At 43.1% G+C, this 7,056-nt stretch overlaps 1 long non-coding RNA gene across 1 annotated transcript; it reads right to left on the reverse strand.

Annotated features, from left to right (window-relative positions):
• Window positions 1–746: 746 nt before the first annotated feature.
• LOC113027506 (uncharacterized) lies at window positions 747–1,302 on the reverse strand. Its single transcript, XR_003273069.1, has 2 exons — window positions 1,022–1,302; window positions 747–943 (listed from the first exon to the last, which is right to left on the reverse strand). It is a non-coding gene; the product is annotated as an uncharacterized LOC113027506 (long non-coding RNA).
• Between the last annotated feature and the right edge of the window lie 5,754 nt (window positions 1,303–7,056).

A 7,056-nucleotide genomic window follows, 5' to 3' on the forward strand; every position in this document is an offset into this window, starting at 1 on the left:
CTCCGTGGGCTTCTCCCACCACAACTCACACATGCGGTAAACCTTGTCCATAACCTCCCCCCTGAGCCTCTCCTCAGAGACCGCTGGGTCCAGACGTGGCGCTGTAAACCGAGCTGAAGGTGGCCGCTGATCAGCTAACCGAACTGAAGGTGGCTGCTGATCAGCTGACTGAACAAACATAGCCCCAGAATAAAGAGTTCCAGACGAAACAGTCTTGATTCCTGGATTTGAAAGAACGTCAGGCGCACAGTCTTCTGAACCTATGGGAGAATAATCGCTCTTAAAACGAAAACTTCTATTTTCCCAAACCGGAGAAACACGAGCTGTAGTGTTCATGAAGCTGGCGGAATGTGACGAGGGCGGAATTTGATGTGGCTGCTCCTGCAGTGATGTGGGAGCGCTGGGTGTGTCGGGTGGCACGAGAATAATCCCTAGCATCTTATAGAATGCCTGAGCGGGCGTAAGCTGATTGCTGTCAGGCTCATAGTAATCCTCCCGGGACCGGCTAGGGCGTTCTCTGCGAGACCGAGGCGTCCGCGGAGAGGAAGCAGACGAGTGGGCCGAAGGGTAGGCTGCCAGCGAGGAACGGCAGCACGGAGGCCCTCCAAGCACTAGTCGGGTCCCGTCAAAACGGGAGCTGCGCTTCCGCGGTGAGTCCGCTGGGTCCATAGTGGCTGGATCCTTCTGTCACGGGCTGCGATGGCAGACCGTGGAGTGACAGTGAAAGCAGGGCCCAAATGCGAGACTCTAAGTGAAGGACAGTGGATTTATTTACAGGAGGTGAAAAACACACAACTATATACAAAATCCCAGCACTGTGGTCCCGTGGTGATTCTCCCTGAATCCCACACAGTGCAGATGTCCGTGAGAAGTGAAAGGTGGCGACTCCAAAAAACTCCAATTCCCACACCGTGACTTTAGAGGCGTACTCCGCTCCCGATTCCTGGTAACACAAAAGGCAGAGGGTTAGCAGGGGATCTGTTTCCGCGGAGGTTACGTAAAAGCTCACGGCAGTACTGACGAGTTCTGACTCAAGGATCCAGCGTCGGCCTCAGCTCAGCTGCAGTCCTAAATGCCGTTCCTAGACGAGCGTAATCTGCTGCAGCTGGCAGAGGACGACGAGCGGCAGGTGCGGCCGTCTCTCGAGTAGACCACTTCCGGGTTCGCAGTCTCCTCAGCGAACCCACACCTCCGGAAGCTCACACAGAGACACATGGAGAGATGGAGAGCAAACCAATACAACACACGGAAAACATAAACATAAACATACACTGAAAATGCCTGAGCCCTGGGTCCCTAGACCCAGGCCATGACAATTTTACTTTACTTTTTTACAAGATTAAACATAATGTGTCACCATATTTGTTTTTCATTTAACCCACCATGAATCTTCAGTCATTATAATACCAAGTCACAGTTTTCCCAGTCAACACACCAGGGCACGTTATAACTGATGTGCAGCATTTCTACTACAGTCCCTGGATTAAAACAGTGTATAGACATGTGCATTGGTTTGTAGCAGGCCTTAAAATATACTTTTCTTTTTGGTGGGTGTGTCATAAGTGTATACAATCTGCTGCCTAAAGTGCAACTTACAAGTAGTAAAACAATGTGTTAAATTTGTCACTGTATCTCCTTCTAAATAAATTTTTGTCAGAATTTTTGTGGTGAAAAATGAATGTCTTTGATCATACAGTTTGAACCAAGACTTAAAATTTAAGTAACACAATGACAACATTGAACATTTTGACTCCAACAATATCCCTTGTTCATCCTTCTCCAGGACACTCACTTTTTTCACATTGTTGTTCTATAGCATAGGTGTCAAACTCTGGCCCGCAGCCTAATTACGAAGCCATACCAAATTACTATTAGAGCTGGCCTACTGGTATTATGCAGTTAATATATATATTGTTTAGTATTAAGCTTTGCTTGTTCCATATTCAGTTTTTCAGCAAAACGTGTTTGAGTCCAGATTCATTCTCATATCTAGAGGAAGATTTTTTTTTCAATAAATATTAATGTTAGCCCGCGACTTTGTTCCAGTTTTGAATTTTGGCCCACTGTGTATTTGAGTTTGACACCCCTGTTCTATAGCCATTACGTCATGTTGCTGTTTCCAGCACTTTGTCTGCTCCACTACAGCCTTGTGCACCTGTTGTATGATTCGGTGTCTGAAATAACAACATAGATTAGTTTCATCATAACTCTACATGCATAGTCCTTATTGATTGTTTGGGAACGGCATGACATCTGGCTCTAGAAATAGTTGCTAGCGTGCATTAGCTGGTTCCGATGTCTTAATCCAATCTCATGCTTGCTGTTTGAAGAAACTGGGGCAAACTTTCATTTACTTTTCTTTAAGATCCAGACTTCTTTAGAAGCATCGTAGTAGGCGTTCAAACTGTTGCATTGGTTTTTTTTAATGTTGGTCCAATGCAACACAAAGTAACATGTTACTGTAATCGCATTACATCTTTCAGTTACACGGTAATGTAAGATGTTATTTTACTGAATTCAGTAATTACTTTACAGTTACAATTACATCAGTACTTTCATTACAAAGGTTCTTGAGTTGGCAGGTGGATAGAAAGAAGAAAACATCAAAGCAACCTTCTATTTTCTTCACTTTCATTACAATCAGCTGATTTCAGTTTGTGTGTGCAGGAAGAAAATGGGTTCAGCAATGGCGATCTGGACACTGCTTTGATTTTTATTGCACAAAAGGACAAGAGCCCAAGGGTGAAGTGGAAAATGCTTCCAGGACAGACACAGTCACTATTATACTACTAACCCAACTTTGGCTCTTTGCAAGCATCTGCACAGACAGCATGCTAACGCAAAGCTAGCAAAGAACCTAGAGCGATTTTAACATTACGTGCATTAAACCGAGGCAATACAGATTTCACCACATTTCCCAGCTAAGCTGTGCTGGTGGTTACGTCTGCACTGTCTGTTTTTGTGTTAGAGTTACAGCAGATGGGAAATATTTGGCAGTTCCCAATGTTGAATGAACAGAGAAGACAAAGGTAAATGTGACAGGACTGGAGTTAGAGAAGGACCCCTCTCTTCCAATGGCAGTCTCAGCAAAAAGTGAAGCTCAAACATTTGTCCTGCACATCTTGTCAGACCTTCACCTTTTAAAGGAAAGCCTACTTAACTACTGCAGGTGACAGTAGCACACCAAGTCTTCATACATATTCAAGTGCATTGACTCAGCCCAGTTTAGTTCCATCCTTCATTTAGTACCATTTGATAAAAGCTACCAGTCACAACCTTATAGAGAGAGCTTACAGAGCCCATGTTAGAGAGCAGCTTCATTCTCAACACTAGGCCTTAGTCACAGAGATCTGATTTCCATTGTATGAACCAAATGCTGAATGACTGCTTCACCAAAATAACCCTTTCAGGGTGTGTCTGATATATTTAACTACACCTTTTCAGTTCAGAGTACCTACAAATGAATGCTTAAGCTGGTACTCTGTGTTTTTAATAAGGTGCCAGCACGAATCAGGATTACTTGAAACAAAAATAATGCATGTAACTTTTGTGTCCAATATGACCTTCATGCACGTCTGTATTTTGGCAGCCGAAGTGCTCAATCCAAAAATAAAGGCTCTTGATTTTACCGCGAACAGGAAAGAAGTACTTTTTTTCAACTGATACCAAATGTATTTTAAAGATGTCGGCTTCTATAAACGTGGTTAACAATGAAGATTGTTGGAGTCATATCAATAATGAATGTGCTGCTAAAATTTCTTGATGCTGTTGTCTTTCCAGATGGCCTCCAGCTCTAGAGTTTCCAAGTTTATGATTGCTTCTTGTCTTCTATAGAGTGTGCGTGTTAAACATGTCCCATTGGCAGAGCATCAGTTGTCTCTTTGTCAGGTAGACATTGGCAGGCTACGTAGCCGTCTGTTTATCAGATCACACCAGAGGACTGTGTCTCTTCAAACCCAGAGCAACTGCACAGATTTGTCTATTCAGCAATTTTTGTCTTTTATTTGCTTTCTCTTAACGTGCTGAAGCCACACTCAGCAATACATGAACATTTTGTCTATACTGCAGGATAGTATGTTCAGCAGTGCAGTCTTTGCATCAGATTACTACAGAGACCCGAGTGCCTTTCCAGACTCAGCAGTGGGTGTTCAGTATATGCACTGTCACTCAGCCCTTGTGCCAACATGATGCAGGCCATCTGTAAGAATAAGACTTGTATGTCACACTAATAGAGTTTTCATACGACTTTTTGGTTTTAACTTGGCAATTCTTGATGTGGGATTTAACTAACGCAGCACTCAGCAGTAAGTGTAATTATTCAAATCCCCTTCATCCCTTTATGACATGTCTTGCCATTGCTCCTGCAGGTTATGCGTCAAATTACAGCATGATCTTGGATGACTTTATCCATTTATCTTGAAACCCACACTCAGCATAGTCTTTTTTGACTATCGGCTCAGTCATTTAGTCTAAATAACAACACACACCAATCTCTGTGGAACGATCTGGCACTCACTGTTTGGGCCAAAGTGGAGTGGAGTGCCAAAGTGTTCATATATCCTATTTCATCATCACCTCTGGAAGCATGGGAATTTGTTCATCGTGTTCTCTAGTAATGACTACGTTGTTGTTTACAGAGATATCTAAAATACCGAATTATATTTAAAGTGGAAGTTGTATATCGTTTAACAAGCTGCAGTACATAACGTGTCACACTGTATGTAGCACCCTGTATGTTACTGCATGTCCTGTCCACACATTTTAAGCTAGTATCAAGTGGCAGTTGATGAAGGTAGGGTTAGAGTTGGAACATTTTAGTAGTTCAACCACAGTGGTTGTCTGTGGAGCTTCTGTCATCTAGGTCATCGTAGTCTAAGGAGCCCCAAAGAGGGACAAAAGATTTGAACAGAGGCGGTGGTATACGACACCAACTCTCTGCCATCTATAATCCAGTTTTGAGATCCTTCCCAGACGCCTTAACGCCCACTCACATCCTGGGCCATCTGACCTCAGGAAATCACATGACAGGGTGGGGCTGGGTTTCACAATGAGCTCACCCGAAACCCTGGCTGATTGTGACCCACACCCATTTTCACACCTTGGCTCAGGGGATTAGGTAGAGGATCATCAGGGGGTCCTTTGTCCCTCTGTGGGGGGAAACTCCCACTGGATTTAAATCTGGGACTCTCCACCATTTGACCTTAGAACTGAAGAAGCTTCTCAGATGAGAGGTGAAACGTCTTCAAGCAACTTAAAGAGGTCCAGATGCTTTTCTTTCCAAGCTCCTTAGACGACCACAGTGGCTGAGCTACTTTGCAGATACACAGCACACAGTTCAGAATCAACTCTCTGAGGCCTGAGGTGTCAGCCCCAACCCCAAACTCTAACCTTAAACCTTTATTGTCAGTTTCTGATGCTTCTCAGTTAAAAAGATTATTTTCTATGTCCTCCAAGGGTGCTGACACCCTGACCCACATCTCCTTTTATGGTAGTGCCCTTTTGCCTTTTGTCTGCTCCTCACCCTCAGTAACTCTTGCTACTGTCCTGGGGGTGGGGGTTGATTGTCCTCCTGCCCTGTACCTCAGTTCTTTATTCCCATCCCAGGCCTTTTTTTCTATTTTGTATTCTTACACTCATTAACTGCTTTGATGTACATGAAGGAATCTATTCTCAACAATGTCATCCACTGTCTTGCAGAATATTATTTTTTCTTGGTTTTGGCATTCTGGGCATTGCCAGAAGTCTGTGAGGACTGACTCACCTTTGGAGCCAGACCTTAATTGCTATCCAAGAAATAGCATTTCTTGGATAGCATCTGCATAAGATTTCACTTTATGCAGATGACGTTTTAATTTTTCTAAATTCTCCTGCTCACTCAATTCCTAGACTAGTTTCGTTAATTTCCCAATACGGCTCCTTCTCAGGCTACAAGATCAATTTTTCTAAGAGTGAGGGTATGCCCCTCTCTGTTATAAATGAGGTTGATCCAAACATTTCTCAGCCTTTTCGTTGGTCTCACTCTGGCTTCACTTATTTAGGAGTGAAGATTTCACCGAATCTAAAAGAAACTACACCCCTTTAATTCAGACCATCAATCGCGATTTGGATAGGTGGTGCAGCCCCCCTCTGTCTCTCTTAGATCGTATTCGTCTGGTCAAGATGAATATCCTCCCTCGCCTCTTGTATTTATTCCAGATGTTACCGCTTGCTCTGTCCAAAAAAGTTTTGTCAAAATTAAATGGTTCAATTATCTCCTTTATATGGCGTAAGAAAAGACCTAGGCTGAGATACAGTTTTCTGTGTTTGCCTGTTCAGAAAGGCGGTCTTGCCGCTCCCTCCTTCCCACAATACCTCTTGGCTGCACAGTTTAAATTTCTTACAGAATGGTTTCTGGACGATCTGGATTACATTTACCTGAGCGCTGAGTCCACTTCTTTAAAGGGTATCCGTTGAGGAACCTGCTATATATTTCCTCAGGTAAAGCCACAGTTCTAACACAAGATAATATGGTGTTAAAGAATATGCTCACTATTTGGCACAAAGTCAGGCGCCTGGAAGGATATTATAATTGTTTCTCCCTTCTTACTCCTATTCATGAAAACCCTGACTTCTTACCTGGTCTTCAGGCTGGTTTTGCGGACTGGTCTCAAAAAGAGATTAATACAGTGGGTGATCTTGTACATGAGAACTCTCTTCTTACTTTTAATCAACATAAAAGCAAGTTTGGTCTGACCAATAAGGATTTTTTGAAGTACTTCCAGGTAAAGCACTATATTACTTCTAAATTGAAGGATTTTAATGGAGGGTTTGGTCTTTCTCTTATAGAATCACTCATGGTAAAAACTACCCAACTAAAATGTATCACTAAAAAGATTTATAACATTCTCTCTGATTTTAGAATGGATAACTCTAACAAAATCAAGGGCCAATGTGTCACGGCTGGGGCGGCAGTCGTGTGGAGGGTGAGAAAGGAGGATCCAATAGCAGACAATGGCGGAGGTGCAACTGGGTTTATTTACAGTGCACAAAACCAAGGTGTGAGCAGAACCGAACATA

The sequence above is a fragment of the Astatotilapia calliptera genome, chromosome 7, assembly GCF_900246225.1.
Source record: "Astatotilapia calliptera chromosome 7, fAstCal1.2, whole genome shotgun sequence".
Lineage (NCBI taxonomy): Eukaryota > Metazoa > Chordata > Actinopteri > Cichliformes > Cichlidae > Astatotilapia > Astatotilapia calliptera.